We start from the raw sequence: 16,465 nt of genomic DNA, 5'->3' as shown, positions 1-16,465 counted from the left end.
CAGAGAATAAATCATTTGTATTGCATGACTGAAAGAAACTGTCTCTGGTTTTAGTTGGTCTCCCATTTCTGTACTGTAAATAGTCCACACAGTTGTTTTCTGTGCCTTGTATTCATGTGTCTTTTTGTTGTATCCCTCTAGTCCTACATTTCCCAGAACCACTTTCATCATCTCTAAGCAAACATGCCTGGACTTGTTGCATCCAGTCATTGTTTTTATGCAGATGGATGTGGCAACGGTGATAGTGGAGGTGATAATGATAGTAGCACCAAGAACCCGACGGGGAAAAGTGAGAGTTGTTGTGCCCATTACTCAAAACATAACATGTCTTTTGGTTGCGTTGCATCATGGTCTACTGAGGCCACTGACGGTGAAGAAGTTTATGTTTTTGCTTCTTCTCCTCAGCTGGGAGACAGAGGATTTCTCCCTGTTGGGCAGCATTGACAGTCATGGCAAAATGGTGAGTGGCCTTGATCTTGATGTTTACTCTGACAGCCTAACTACAATTGATGTTTTTCTTTTGTTTTATTTCACATTTATCTCGATTGTGGCTTCACTGCATATTTTGTGGTCCTGTCCACATTTGGCCACTTTTGTTGGCAATAACAAAAATATGCCACCAGCATATATAAGTGGCCTAAGTTGGAAAAGCTGTGTTATAGTGAGCAAACAAGCACAAAATCAGGACCTTGAAACCAAACCAACTAAAACTTTTCCTTCTGAGACATGTCACAATGTTTTCCGAATAGATATAACACACTCGACTAGAACTGAGCCATTGTTAATAATGATTTCCTGCTTAACTTATAGCTAAGCTATGCCAGTGTAGTGACAGACATTGATAAACACGTTTCTGTTTTTCACTTTCAAACTAAAATGATGATCTTGTCTTCCACCACATATCTTTAAGATTAATGTCGAATCATATATCAACTTTACGATGACAAGTTACAGTAATCTTATCTAATGCATATTGTGTTCAACTCATTAACCTGGTAGTTGTAGACTACTTGGCGACATTTTTAGCCACTTTCTCCTTGAGAATTACACTAAAGAGTCATGGAGTTACAAATAGATGAATGAATGGCCACTTTAGCAATTTAGCCCCCTTAGCCTTCACTGTTATTTTTCACGAGTTTTCCCTTACTAGTGCCAGAAAATGTGCATTATTTGAAAAATGCTGACAGAGGGCTGCACTAAATTCCCATCATTTGTAGGGTTTTTCATCCTTTTTTGGGTTTGTTTTGCTTCTCTTAAGCATCTTTTATCAGAAATATCCATTTAAGAGAAAGTTAAATTGCACTTGAAAAAGCTGCAGATAAAGAACATGATGAAGCGATTGTAGAATCTTAGTATGATCAGCTCCATGTAAGGCATCAAACGCATATTATTTGTGAACATAGCAGACAATCTGACATATCTATTGTGTGTTTGTGTACACTGTGATTGCTCCATAGACAAGATGATCAGCAATGGTTTCACAATCACTAAATCCAAACAAACTTTCGCTCTTTGTCTGTTTTTAACTCTTTTTTTTTCTGTCAACCAACATTAATCCCAAAACATTCTCTATTCTCCTTTTTTCCCTTTTATCTTGTTTGGGCCTGTTTCTGTCATAACAAATGGTTGGTTAATGAGTTTGTTCAGTTACGGCCTTGAACGCCCACTCTTCTCACGTTAGTACACCCACCCACTAACCAATGCACACAGACAAACACACTCACACACACACACACACACTGAACTAATTGTTTCCCTTTGGACACAAACAGAATTCTGTTCAGATCCATCACTGAGCAGAAACAAACAGAGTTTTGACAGACACAGAGAGCTCGGTGGTACGAGGAAATGGCAGAAAAGTTAAACAGAGATCAGGCTATTGATGCGAGGGTGAAATGATGTGAAGGACAGGGCAGAGACGGGCAAAGCCTCTGATCTCTCTCTGACCTAAAATTGAGAGGTGGGCCACACTGGTTCATGTAGCGTCAGACTTACAGTATCACTCTTTATTCCTACCCGAAAGGAGCCTGAAAAAAACTGTAATTTGAGCCTTATCTTTCCTGAAATAACCAACAAACTAAAGAAAAATTCAATTAGGGAAATCCACTTATTTGCTTTCTTACAGACATTAGATATGAAGATTGATACCACTCATGTCTGTACACTAAATATGAAGCTAGCAGTCAGTTAAATTAGCTTAACATGAAGATTAGAAGCTGGGTTAAACAGACTCTCTCCAAATGTAACAAAATCTGCCTACCGAAATATATCTTGGTTGTTTAATCTGTACAAAAATTATGTAAAAACAACTATTACAAGGGAGTGTGTGCCAGACTATTTCTTGGCCAGGACCAGTTCCCATTCAACCAGCGAAGACTCCAGGGAGTTACCAGGCCCAAAATGTCAAACTTTTCCTTTAAATTTGTACTTAGGTTTGCCAAAGGCAGAGCTATAAAGCATCACACGAGACCATAAATACAAACCATAAATTAACTCCATACTGTAGTGAATAGTTTATTACTATAGATTGTTTGATAATGGTTTGATGACAGAAGCATTCCTATGCTGTGAAAGCACCAAGTTGCTTACTGTGGCCTTGGTTATAATGATAAAAAGATAGATAGTGCAATAAAGAAAATTCTCACTTATGATTCTCCTCTCAGTAACTGTTGCTCCACAGATTCACTGAGTTTCACTGCTTACTTGGCTCAGCCTGAATGTCTCTTCAAACCAAATCAAACCTCCAATAAAAAAGTGTAAACCAACATGAACAGACAAGCTACAATTAGCAGGTATACACGAGTGTCAGCTGTCAGCAGAGTGGTAATACTAAACCAGTAACATAGACTGTACAGCACAAAGCAGAAAGTTTCATGTTTCAGTGCCTGGAATAATACTGACCGCACCATGGCATCACACAGGAGTGGACAGTGTACCGTAAACACGTTGATAGCTGAGTCAGATGAAGGAACACAGTGCAAGTAGTGACGTAAAGGAGTAGTGTTTCTGGATGATGTAAATAGTATAGTATCAGTGATCCGCCTTACCAGCAGGCATGATGTCACCTTGTTTAATTTGTGATAAGAGAAAGGCCACTTGGGTCCTTTGCTAGTTCTTTTTCTTTCTATTGTACCATGGCAATAATATTTAGACAGATTGTACTGTTTAGATTCTGATTGTACTGTTGCATGCATTTTTAACATTTTTCAGGCCATTTTTAACATTTATTCAATGTCACAATGTTTGCTTTCTTCCTTTCTACTTTTTCGCTCTCTTTTGCTGCTTTTTTCCAGCTCTGTTACACTCTTTCTTTCTTAGAACATACATATTTTCACATCAGTGCATGTGTTTTCATGAGTCTAGCAACTGAGCTCATTCTCCTATAAGACACTGGCATACCATCATGCATGCATACATAAACTCACATGCTTATATATACTATTAGCTGCCTTTCACACACTGCTGCACAAGGCAATAACCATGCGCATGCATGCACAAGCAGAGACAATAGTGGTTCTGATGGAGGGACAAAAGCGCCTGTGTAAGCCTTGTGAGCGTTGCTGTGCCTGTCTTTGTGGGAGTTTAATGGATTCCACTTCAGCCAGACACAGTGAGAGAAAGACAGAAAACACATTGAGAGTTTGGAGCTTACACTTTGTCTTATTTGCCAAAACAACAGAACTCTCAAAGTCCGTTCTTGAGAAACAGAGGTGAACCTTGCGCATACACTTGTTAAGATAAAAGTTTTATTGAGTTATGATAACGAATACAAGGATATAGTCTCTCTCCCCTCTTGTTTTATAAGTGTTTCTTATCTCTTCTGGGACAAGGTGCGCACACAAAAACATACATGCACACCTTGCACACCATGGCCTAACGCACGTACGCTTACACATATGACTCAGCAATAGCATGAGCACGTACATCACGTTAACATGAGCACGCACCAAGTGATTATTCACAAACACATTCCCATCAGTTTTAATCAATCAGATCTCCAATATCACATTTAGAAGCACTTCTTATGTATATCCTCATGAGTTTGTGTGTTGTGTGTGCTGGTGTGTCCATACTAGGTGAAAACATCACCAGTTCTGCATCCCATAATACCATCCAGCTGTGTCTGTTGTTGCCAAGGTAACCCAGACTGGCCAGTCTTAACCAATCACTTAACCCTCTTTCTATCCCTACATCCATCCTCCTCACTCGTTACATGAACCTCTCCTATCCTTTCATCTCTCCACCATCCAGACTTGACAGAAACAAGAAAATGTGTCTTTTTGATAGATATACGAGACATAGTCCTCTTTGTGTCTCTCAGGCATCTGTCAATTAAATTCAGTCTGTCTGAATCTGTCTGATCCTGCTGACCCGCAGAGACCAGGCAGTTCAATCCAGGTTTGACTGTAATAACCAGTCCTCTTAATTTGTGGAGACTCACAGTGGACTGGAGTGTGCATTAAGGACACAGGGATCAGGGACGAATGACTGAAAAACTGCCCTAAATACAGCCTGCCCTTTGATCATCTTTCTGCTTAATTCACACAAGCAAATGCACAGCCTTCTTTTTCTCCAACAGCTGTATTTGCACTGTAGTAATGGCACTGGATTGGGATCCTTTAAGCTGCAGTAGGTGTCTGTAATGTTGTTCATAAGTAGAGCTTAGCCTACTGTTGGCTGTCTGAAACTATGGACAGTGCAGACAGATGTAGGTCAGGGCAGTCCCTTTGGATGGACGCTGGAAAGTTCGACATTATGTATGAGGACACACACACACCCTTATTTTTTCATCTAGTCTGTTCTTTGGGGTCTGACAGAAACAATCTGAGCGATGCTGGTCTTGTTTAGGCTGCCGTGTGTCCACATATTAAGTCATTCACTGCGGAAAAGTCAACACCAATCCTATGAAAACATTGACATTGCCAACAAGCACACAGAGTCAAACACCCCATGGCTCAACCACAAAGTGTATACTCATGTACCCCACCCAAACACATAGAAATACAACACCCAGGCCCCAAAGACCAATATCTTCCATAACAGTGTGTGCGTTGGGTGTATGCCTCAAAAGACAGTGATTTTATGGACTTGACGTCTTGACTTGACATCATCAGTTCGTGCATGTTATTATGATCTTCTGGTTTTGTCAGCAGCCATGTGATTTATGTTGATTCTAGCTTTCCAAACAACCTCTGCTCATGTGCGTTCACTGTTGTGTTAAAGTCAATCACTCTGGTTCATGTGGCAGAGCAATCGATGGCGCTGTATTTGACTTCATCTGACCTCTTCAGACAACCCGACAGGCTATCTTTGTCATTCATTTTTTCAGTACCTTCTCTTCCTTCCCCACTTATTTTCTTTCCTCTTTTTCAGCTCTACTGTAATCTTGCTTTTCTTCTCTCAAATTTCTTATCTGATAACATTTTCTTTTCAAGTGTATCTCCTGAACCCTCCAAATTTACATGTCTCTACCTCATTTATTCTCTCTGACAGTATGGGACTCAGTCGCTCCTCTTCTCCTCAGCCGTGTAGATCTGCGTAGTGACACCGAGCTGTTTCTGTTACCCTCCAAAATAAATTTGGCTTTATCAGGACAGAGATCAGGTTACTCCCCCCTTTCACCCTCGCCCCATCCCTCTTTCCAGCTCTCTTTTTTCCTCCCTCTTTCTCTATGTTTCTGCCCCTCTCTTTTTAAAGTCTCCCAATTTCCTTGTATCTTTGGAAACATTTCCTCTGTTACCTATTTCCACCATTTTATGTTTTCCTTAAAATTCTCCCTTAAACTCATTTCCTGCGCCCTCTGGTTCCCTTGTGGACTGGCGCACTGTAAAATGAATGGCATAATTAGAATCACACACTCTTAATTGGCTCTTTCTCAGCTCCATTCATAATAACTCTATTTAAAATCACACCCTATGCGTCTGTGTGTGTCACTGGAGGCACAAGTGTGAAATTAAGCTCGCCAGAATGCAGTAAAAAACACAGTGAACTCTGGACATGGTGTGTGTGTATAAGTGTGCGTCCCAGTGTATGTGTGTGGACTGCACTCATTAGCCCATGTCCTCTAATGAGAGCCACGGGTGGTTTAACACCTCGGCCCTATAGACAGGGCCCCGGCTATGCCAGGCTGAATCCAGCCTGATTGTAATTATAGCAGTCAGTCTGAACAGACCACAGTGCATTAACAGCCTTCTCTCTGCTACGTCCCCTTCTGTAATTAGAAATGTCAGAGCTGACCTATTGTGTATCTTTGGCCATTTCGTCGCCCTGCTTCTACAGAGACATGCAAGACAAACAGCTGGAGAGGGAATTGAACCGGCAACTCTGCTGGCAGCCGTTTGTAGTCAGGGGATTATTTCCAGCGCGGTCAAGATGGAGTGGAGGCCAGCAAAGAGGTGATGCAAAACTACAGGGACTGGTCTCATGACCGTGAGTGTGTGTGTGTGTGTGCGTGCATGTGTGTGTAACAGAAAAGAGAGAGTGGTGTGAGCACATGAGCACAGCCCTGAACCACAGTGAGCTAACCACAATGAAGAGCTGCAATTAAGATTTTTCCCAGAATAGTGAGAAAACAACAGTGAAAACAGTCAACTTCTATACTGGCCATACGTCTTATACAGCCACACATCACAGTGTGTGTTGGGCCTGACTTCTCTCTTTTCGATTATTAAAAAAATGCCACACCAAATGTCTCTACAGAATCTGCAATTGCAAAGGCAGTTTACCGTTCACTTGCTTATCAGCAAACATAACACACCTCACAGAATATGACAACCTTGAGAGAGCTTGACTTGAGAGCTATTCCAAGCCGTCAGGGTTCACTGATTAATTTGGCATTCATATCATCCACCAGGCTTATTTTAATGAAACTTCAAGTTTGCTACATTTTATTTCTACCAATTTTACGCTCCCAAAATACACAGTGTAGAGTGGAGGCCGGCAGTACAAATCAATTTCAAAAGTTGACATTTTATTGAAATCCATATCAGTGTTGCGCGGTGGATCACATGAATGCTAAATTCACCTGTGGCTCCAGGCGATTTGGAAATCCTCTTTAAGTCCAACAGAATAACATTAAACAGTAATATTTTGCAGTGACGAAAAACGATTTTCTTCCACACAAAGGGAGACAGAATGGCACAAAGCAGAGAAAAAAACGTGAGAAGAAATCTACACACGATAAAAACCCTCAAAAAATGGCATCTTGCATATTATATACAGAGTTTAAGTGTGTTTATTAAATGCACACTCACATGATGCAAATGCAAACATACTTGCACACATGTAGAACTTAAGAAATACACACAAGCCTCCAGATGATCTGTCTGATGTGATGTGTTTTGTTTGCTGTCATCATTTTCAAATCTGACATCCTTCTTTGACTGATTTAGGCCAACGCACTGGCAAACTCTGTAGTGTTTTCATACTACAACACATTATGGGGTGAGCTGAATATACACACACACATGCCCACATTACACACCCACACACACACACACACACACACACACACACACAAACATATCCATGTGATAGACGTAGACACTGACGTTAACCCACTTAAGTATAATATCCAATAATGGGATTAGCTCTTTTATTCCATTGACGGAGAGGAGGGGACTAAAGAGAGGAGGGGTCCCACATGCACTGAGACGACCATAAAATTTGTCCTCAGTGACGCCACAGGATTCAAGCTAATACTCTATTTCTCCTTTGCTCAACTTGAAGTCAAACTAATAACAGATGTAAGATTTCAGAGGTGAGGTGAGGTACCGTGCAGATTATATGACAAATATTGAGGGTTCAGAGAGATGATCCAAAGTGCTTTGAAGCTCACAGCCTTTAACTGTAAGCCTGTTATAACCAGACTTAGTATGCCTCTTCTTCGTAGCGTATCCCCCTGCGTAGACGTGAGCACCATAATGCGATTGGTTTTAATCGAATGAAAGTAACAATAGAGAGGAGTTAAATAATCCCGTCCGGTACTGTCCTTTGTATAACCCTATGACCTGCCCTTTAACTGTATCCACTCTAACCTGACCTCCGGCTGGAAGCCTGTATTAAATTACATTCCTCCACTGTACAGACATTGTTGACCAGGAGGAGGACAAGAAGGCTTTAAATGCCTTCCTTTTTTTTCTTCTAAACTTCTATAAATACAAAGAGTTCAATTTCAAAATGTACAATAAATACATGATATAGGAATCCTGAACTCAGCCAACGGATAATCATTCAATATGTGTTGTCTTAGGCTGGTTTTACACCCAAAATCTGATTCTGTGTCTGAAAACTATGCAAAAATTATGACAGGTTTGGCCAGTAAGCCCATGCAGATGGCAGTAATCAAAGCCAAATATGATCACAAAGTATTCATTTTTGTCTGCATACACACACATAATTTTGATTTTCCTTGGAGTTCGCTTCTAGCCTTACCATCTTTGTCAAAATCAACTATGATCAAGGGACATGTATTCTGCAAAATTCATTACAATGCATCTGATTTATTTCTGAGGCGGCACTATTTTGTGCATCATGCTACGGTGACTAAGACGTCTTGGCTCTGAGCACATTACCTCTCTGACAGACCTGTAAAAGCCCACATCAGAAAAGAACATTTTATTTGAATGAGTAGAGTCTCCGATGACAAGGCTCATCCAAGAGATCCTCCCTTTCATTGCGAATGAATGATCTGCAAAACATCCTTCAGATCCCCACGAGCCTCTTCCTTTGCAGGATCAATGTGTGTTTGTGTGTGTGTCTAACTGAATCATGGTATTTTATTCCATTAGTCCATTCTGGTAGAGGACACCATCTGTTAGCAGTTAAGAGCCTGGAAAGAGACCACCGCCCCAACTGAACTTTCTCTCACTGACTGTTTTAACTCTCCCTGTAACCTCCAAAATCTGACCTGACCTTCCCTCAACCCATCACCTGCTGTCATCAGAAAAGTGGACGCACAATCTGTCCACACTTAGGTAACTCGGACCATTTTGGTGCCTGCAAGTCAATGAATCACTCAAGTGAAGCATGCCTATCTGTGTGTGTGTGGATGACCCTCTGCTGATCAGGTTTGGCAGCACTGTGGAAAATCCCACAGGAACATGTTGTGCATGAATCCATCTGCCAAGGATAAACCATCCAAACCTCCTAGCATTTGTGTGTGTGTGTGTGTGTGTGTGTGTGTGGTCTGGTGTAGCTCCTGTACACTTGTGAGGACTGACTAAACAGCTCACTGACCTAATAAGGACATTTTGGTTTATAAGGAAATTGAGATAAGGGCTTAGGTAGGTATTATGGTTGTGGCCAGAATCGGCGGTTAGCAGTTTTGGTTAAAAGAAAATTCCTTTGTTTTATGCTGATATTTTACTGAAAACCTCACTGAGGCCGCAGCAGCGTCACTTGACAAGATCAGCCAAGCAAAGTTCATCAATTTGCCCAGTTTTACCAAAATACTTTGGAGAGAAAAGAAAGTCAAGCATTTAAATAATCAGATCTCCTGTATTCACTTCACTTACAGTAAATTGTGAGTTTAGATTGTTTTTCTATACATTGAGGGATTGTAACCAGGATTTTAGGTGCATCAACCTTCATCCTGAAATATGTGGTTAAGATAACACAGCTAAACTTGACCATCTGAGGCTGAAGCTAGGATTTTAGAAATACTTTGGGTATGAGTTCAGAGTCCCCTAATAGAAGCACACCCATCTACGAAATGGTGAAATCCATTTAACATATAATTCTATCTCATGGTCTCAATTTTGAATTAAAATCTTCTCAGTAATGCTAAGTATGCAATTCCTAAATATTTTAGACATTTGATCAAAACACCTTGCCAAGAGGTCTACGTACACACAAAACACACAACCAAATACACATCTCCTTTTTGACTAGAGTATCAATTATTAACAGAGTGCACTCACTAAATTCATTTCCAGCCTCTCATTAGGCAGTCTCCTCAAGAATCACATGTGCTCCCATTCTGAGTAATTTCTCTTTGTGCTGTCATCATTATCAGCATTTTCACAATATGATCTCAGGGATCTTTTACAAAATGCTACAAAAGTAGGAAAAAGTAAAACACAATTCTGTGTACAAAACCTGCAACAAACAACTGCATATAAAATCTTTCACAGAAGAGCATAATAAGCGTGTGTGTGTCTGAGAAGCTGAGTGTGGGTGGATCTGGCTGTGTAATATTGGAAGTAGCTTTCTGTAATTGCATTAACAGGTGTTTTTCTAGTGGCACAATAGCTTTATGCCACTGTTTTGCTCTACAGGAGAAAACAAGGGAAGAGATGATGGTTAAGATAAAGATAGAGATCGATTTTGTGGCTATATGTGTGCGTAAGTGTGTTGAGTGTGTTTATGTGTAGAAGGGAACAAGGGCAGCTACTGAAATGGCAAGTGCCAGATTAAGCGTTCTTGATAATTAAGCAACTGTACGATTATGCAACGAGCGTCACCATGCCAATGATAGACAAAGAAAGAACAGAGAGACAGAACAGGAGGCAGAGAGAATAACAGCATTACAGGGTTGGATGAATTACTGAGAAGAGAAAGGAAAAGAAAAAAGAAAAGAAAAGAGAAGAAAAGAAAAAGAAAAGAGGAGGCACTGAGAGAAAAAGATGTACTGTGACGTTAAGGTGTTTATTATGTTTTGGCTGAGGCTAGTTGGAAACTTGGCCTTATGGTGTGTAAGTCAGGATTTATGCTACATGTGAGCATGCAGTAAACTATATTTGGAGGGGGTCAAGCAATGTGTGTATGCATTTAGAGAATGCTAATGTATCCATGACACACAAACATGCCCTTTGCCCTTGCACCTGTAACATTGTAACCTTAGCAGACGCTGTGTGTGTGTGTGTGTGTGTGTGTGTGTGTGTGTGTGTGTGTGTGTGTGTGTGTGTGTGTGAGCGTGTGTGTGTGTGTGTGTGTATGTGTGTGTGTGTGTGACCTAAAGTTGGTTAGCAGAGAGGTTTAACTTCTTGCCTTCTCGACACGTTGATCCTTTGCATCTATCCATAGAAACATTTAGCATAGCATACATGTTTGTGGATCTATGGTTTAACTCAAAAGAAATCCATTTGCTCAATCACTGATGCATTGATATGTATAACTCTAACATCATGCAGCATAACTACACGGCCAAAAGTATGTAGACTGCCGAACAAAGTTTTGGGCTTTTGGAATCGTGGATTTCCAAAAGATTTTGGAACGTGGCTGCAGGGATTTTCTCTCATTCAGGGTATTAGTGAGGTCGGACACTGATGACAGTCCATGTTCCAGTTCATTGGGGTGGGGTTGAGGTCAGGGCTCTGCTCTGCACAGGTCAGTCAAGTGCTTACACCCCAAACTGGGAAACCACTTTTTGCACCTGGCTTTGTGCATGGAGGCATTGTCATGTTGAGGGCCCCAAATGTTTCCACAAAGTTGGAGACACACTATTGTCTTTGCATGTTGTTGCATTAAAGGATAGGTTCACAATTCTTCAAGTCTGTCCTAAAATAAGTGCCCAAATGAACACTGACACATGTTTATCTTGCTGTAATCAGTCCTCCTGTTCATACTGGCCATTAAGAGATCCCTTCATACTGTGCTGTCAATGTAAGTGATGGGGAACAAAATTCACAGCCCTCCTTCTATGCAAAAAAGTATCTAAAAGTTTATTTATGAAGCTAATATGAGGCTTCTTAATTTTTACTAAAAGATTAACTTTGGAAGATATCCAATGTATTTGACTAATAAACTAACTCAGACTGCTGAAACTTCATATTATCTTCAGAGAAACTTTTAAATACATTCTTGCTCAAAATGAGGGCAGTGGATTTTGTCCTCCATCACTGACATTGTAATTGCATTTGGAGGGGATCCTCTAATGGTCAGCATGAACGGGAGGAATGATTACAGAAGGAAAAACCTGTTTCAATGTTCATTTGGGCACCTGACTGTCGTTGTAAGACAGACTTGAAAAACTGTGAACTTAATTGGATCTATGACCCTAGCCAAAACCATGAAAAACAGCCCCAGACAAAAGTACACAAAGTATGGTGAACAAATAGTTTTGGCCACAATGTGTAGTCACATACTGGTGTTTAGAATTGGCCTGTAGGCAAAAGCCAATAAGATAATCTATGAGGGAATCAACTGTGGACCACATAGCTTTATTCTGTTATTGGTGCAAAACACCACAGAAACAAGCAGTAGCTGTGTCTTGATTAAGAATTCCTCAAGTGTCCTCATGTGATAATAATAATAATGTGGTCCAAAGTATTTAAAGGAGAAGTATCATGCACATTTCCAGGTCTATATTCATATTCTGGGTCTCTACTGGTATATCTTTGCATGAACAGTTCAGTCCTTATTTATACTGGCCCTTTGTACAGCCCTCCAGTTCAGCCTCTGTCTGGTACAGGCCGTTTTAGGTTCATCTCTTAAAAGCCCGCCTCCTGCTGAGCCCACTCTGTTCTGATCGGTTAGTTTCCGAAAGCTGCCCCTCAGCACTTCCAGCGGCTCGAGAGGCTACGTAAACAAACAGTAGTATTCGAAATGGAAACTTCTCAAATACATCCATGCATGTTCAAGCCCGAATCCGATCTGAAATATGTGAGTGAACAATGCAAACGACCAGTGGAACAACCTTAGCAACAAAAGATACTGACCAAATGGCCTTTTATGGGAGTGCGCAAACAATCTGATGTCATCACGAGGAGGAAGTAGAGGTAACATTGCAAACTAAATATTGCCGTGAGCACTTTTACATATGTCCACCTCAAGTTTTGGACCTCTTTGGACCATGTTTAAGATAGACATCCAACATCATAACAGTATAAAAATAACACAAAATCACAAAAAGCATGATATGTCCCCTTTAAGGATATGACTCAAACCTGCATGACAAAGACATTTTTTATTAAAGTGATGAAATGTTTAGTTTTTCAGTCATGGTGGCTTGTTTTGAGTTCATTTTGTCAAAATGACTGCTTTCTAAATTCACTTTCATTTGACTTTGTGCCCCAACTCTTTTCACTCACTTTATATTCAAAAGCAGAACACATTCCTCATGAATCTACATCCTGTCTCGGCTGCAGTCTGATCAACTCTATTGTTGACTTTCTGAAAAAAAGGGCCTGAGAGATGCATATCATCATAATAAAGCAATCTACATGCCGGGAGAGAAACAAGTAAGCAAGCTTTCTTACCCAAATGCTGATATGAGCACATGTACCCACACATATGAACACATGTAGACACAATCATGCACATATGTACGCACAATTATGCACAAATGTATCTCAACAGCCGCACATGCACACACACACATATACACACACACACAAACACAACCACCCACGCACACCCTTGGAAGAAGCCACTCACACTTCGCCCCCGTAGAGTACATGTCAGTCCATCTGGGATCATTAACACTATGTTAATGAATATAGGGCTGGGGCCAGGAGCATGTGAGGAGAGAGAGAGAGAGAGATACAGACAGAGACAGAGAGCGAGATAAAGAGGACAGAGGGTGGGAGGATGGAGGAGGATAATGGATTCGCTCCTAACAAATGCACTGCCCGAGGTAGTTGTGGGGAAGAGAGAGAGAGAGAGAGAGAGAAAAAAAAATAGGGATAAGAAAAGATTGGAAGTGAGTCGTGGGAGGGGAGGGGGGAGGGAATGAGAGCTGCTCAAGAGTAGTCAATGTGAAAAGAAAACAAGTAAAAGTAAAGTAATCAGGAAGGGATGTACTTGGAAGGAAGGAGAGACAGCAGAGACAACAGATGAGCTGAGAGAACAGGCAGGGAGACAGACAAGGATACAGTATAACAAATGATGGCAGAGGCAATGCAAGCTGAGTAGTGCGGTTAAATATTTCACTGGGGTTTGTTTGTGCTTTTGTGTTCTGAATGATGTGTGTGTGAGTCCCTGGGAGACAGAAAGGAGGACAGCGCAGCAGGGAGAGAGCGAACGAGCGAAGTGTGCCTGTTGACTGGGCAAGTTAATGATTCCTGTGGTCTGAATAGTGAGACAGTGTTAGTCCAGGAGGGAGGGAGGAGGCTCATTTACCCCCCACCGACACACACATGCAACATTGTTTGAGTTTGTTTGTATGCGTGTGTATCCGTGGCTTTTTTTCATACCCTGTGAGCTTATGTGTTGCACATTTGGAAACAACTCAGCCTCTGTGGCGACTTTCCAGCTGATGCTCAGAGAAGAAACGCCACCTTGTTAAGACCTTGTCATTGCAAGAATCACATTTTAACCCCCTGCTGGGCTAAATCCAGACATATGGAGCGCTATTACACAGAAGCGTGCCTCCCTGTGTTTAAATGGGGAGGGGGGACCACCTGTATGCAGATGAATGGGTGTGAATAGGGGCTGGGAGACATGCCTTTGTGGTGCCAGAGAAGGAGCAGCTTGTTGGAGTGTGCCGCTATGAGCCAGAGGGCCACGGGCCGCAGGAGGCCGGGGATAAAGGGACAGAGGGCAGCAGGGTGACAAGCTGTCCATGTGTAGATGAAACAATGCCAAGTGTTAACAAGCCTAAGCTAGCGGTAATGAGAGGTTGGGTGAACAAAAGGAAACTATTTGAAATGCAATCTGTGATGAACTAGAGTCAATACGGAGCATATTACAGTGATTTAGTTCCTTTAAGCCCTTTTCATACCCTATTCATGGTATCATAATGTTGATCTTCCATATGACCTTTTTTCCTTCAGTGCCAGTTAAGGTTATTCTCTATGGGGGAGGCTGAAGAAGAGAATGGTACATCAACAGCTGAGGCAGAGGCTCGGGGGCAAGACGAGTGATGACGTGATAAAGTCAGGACAAAGAGCGAGGCAGAAATGTGATCAACAGGATAACAGTGTGCTTCTCTAATGCAGCAACAGGGAATCAGCGCCCTCCTACACATCTTCTCCAACTCCAATAAAAACCCGAGCAAACACATGTCTGCTTTAGAGCATACACACATGTAAACCACCACTAAGATGTGTCTTTGTTTCTCTCCATCCCTGTTTGGTCCTTGTTATGTTTCGATGTGGCTGACGCCCAACATTTCCATGTATCCTCTTCCAAAGTTTCACTCCACCTCATTTTGTTTTTATTCTCTCCTCTCTATTAAGCTCTCTTGCTTCGTATTTCTGTGTGTGTGTGTGTGTGTGCGTGTCTGAAGAAACCTCTCCAAATCTCGAGACAGAGATCCTTGACCAGCTCTGATCCCTGCCTGGGGCCGACAGGATGAGAGTGGAGAGAAAGAAGTGGAAGAAAGAAGCAAGATTGAAATTTTAATAGGCTAAAGGGACTCAAGTCTTTTTCTTTAATAGCTGTCTCCCATATATCTCTAACCCCTCTTATCAAAACATTTATTCTAGCTGGACTGTTACTTCTCCTCTTTCTCTGACACCATCTGTTTTTGTTTTATATGTGACTCTTCACTCGCCAGAACACTTTGTGCTTTTGCAATGGTATGGAGAATATTAAAAAGGAAAATCAAATAATGCCGGGTACAGGTGGTGCCACATGCTCTTTGTGTTTTCTTTTACTTAATTACGCACGTTATGTAATTGTGGGATTTCCATAACATGTTGAACAACTCGTGGCAGATACTGTGACGCCTGGAGACAAGTCCCTAGAAGATAAACAAACCGGTTTCCTGAAAGGTTTGTACGGCTGTCAGGTCTTCCCCCGACTTCCTTTAATCCACTTTTAGAACTGTCAAGCTTTCCATCGGCTCAAACAACATTTTTCTCTGAGGTTTTTTTTTTTTTTCAGCCATCAAGTTTTCTCTCTCGCCGTTGCTGCTTTACTGTCTTTGGCAGAAACCCTGGTCTTCCCTGTCTGTCGGTATGTGTCTGTATGGGCTGTGGGTGGATTAAATCTCACCCTGAGAGTCATCCGTGGTTTCTACTGGCAACAACACTGTCACAAGAGCTGACAGAGAAGATGTACATGTTTGTTTGCGTGTAGTGTGTTTGTGTACATGTATAGTATGTATACAGTTTGCGTCCACACGCCTTATGTGTGTTTGTATGTGTGTGTGAATGGAGAGCCCATTCTTGGCTGCAGCAGCAGAGAGAAGGTGTATTTGTGGGTTGTGAATTTCTAAATTTGTGTTGCTGTCTTGCTGCACAGTTATGTGTTAGATGAACAGCACTGTGAGGAAATCCCATGTTTGAGCAGCGGAAGTCTGCTGGCAACGGGGGACAGTTTGAAAATTCACTCTTGCTGTAGTGTTGTGTGTGAGTGAGAACTGGGGGATCCTGTTGCTGTGAATCATTGGCAAGTTTTGGAGCTGCTGGAAAAGTATTTGCATTTCAGTCATTCCTCAGAGGAAATCAATACATATGTTTGAAGCAGTTTCTAATGTCTGTAGAGTACAAGAAGTTGAGTATTACAGGAATAGCCACTTGTTTAGATGAAATTATCCAGAGGCTTCACATTTTTCATGAATTGGCATTTTTTATTACAG

The 16,465-nt window shown here is 41.4% G+C and overlaps 1 long non-coding RNA gene across 1 annotated transcript; it reads left to right on the top strand.

Moving 5' to 3' along the window:
- The first annotated feature begins 221 nt into the window (after positions 1 to 221).
- LOC121906127 lies at positions 222 to 15,478 on the top strand. Its single transcript, XR_006098543.1, has 3 exons — positions 222 to 289; positions 406 to 460; positions 14,715 to 15,478. It is a non-coding gene; the product is annotated as an uncharacterized LOC121906127 (long non-coding RNA).
- The last annotated feature ends 987 nt before the right edge of the window (positions 15,479 to 16,465 follow it).

The sequence above is a fragment of the Thunnus maccoyii genome, chromosome 10 (assembly GCF_910596095.1).
Source record: "Thunnus maccoyii chromosome 10, fThuMac1.1, whole genome shotgun sequence".
Lineage (NCBI taxonomy): Eukaryota > Metazoa > Chordata > Actinopteri > Scombriformes > Scombridae > Thunnus > Thunnus maccoyii.
The sequence above is the reverse complement of the archived record's forward strand: the minus strand, read 5'-3'. Positions and strand labels throughout refer to the sequence as shown.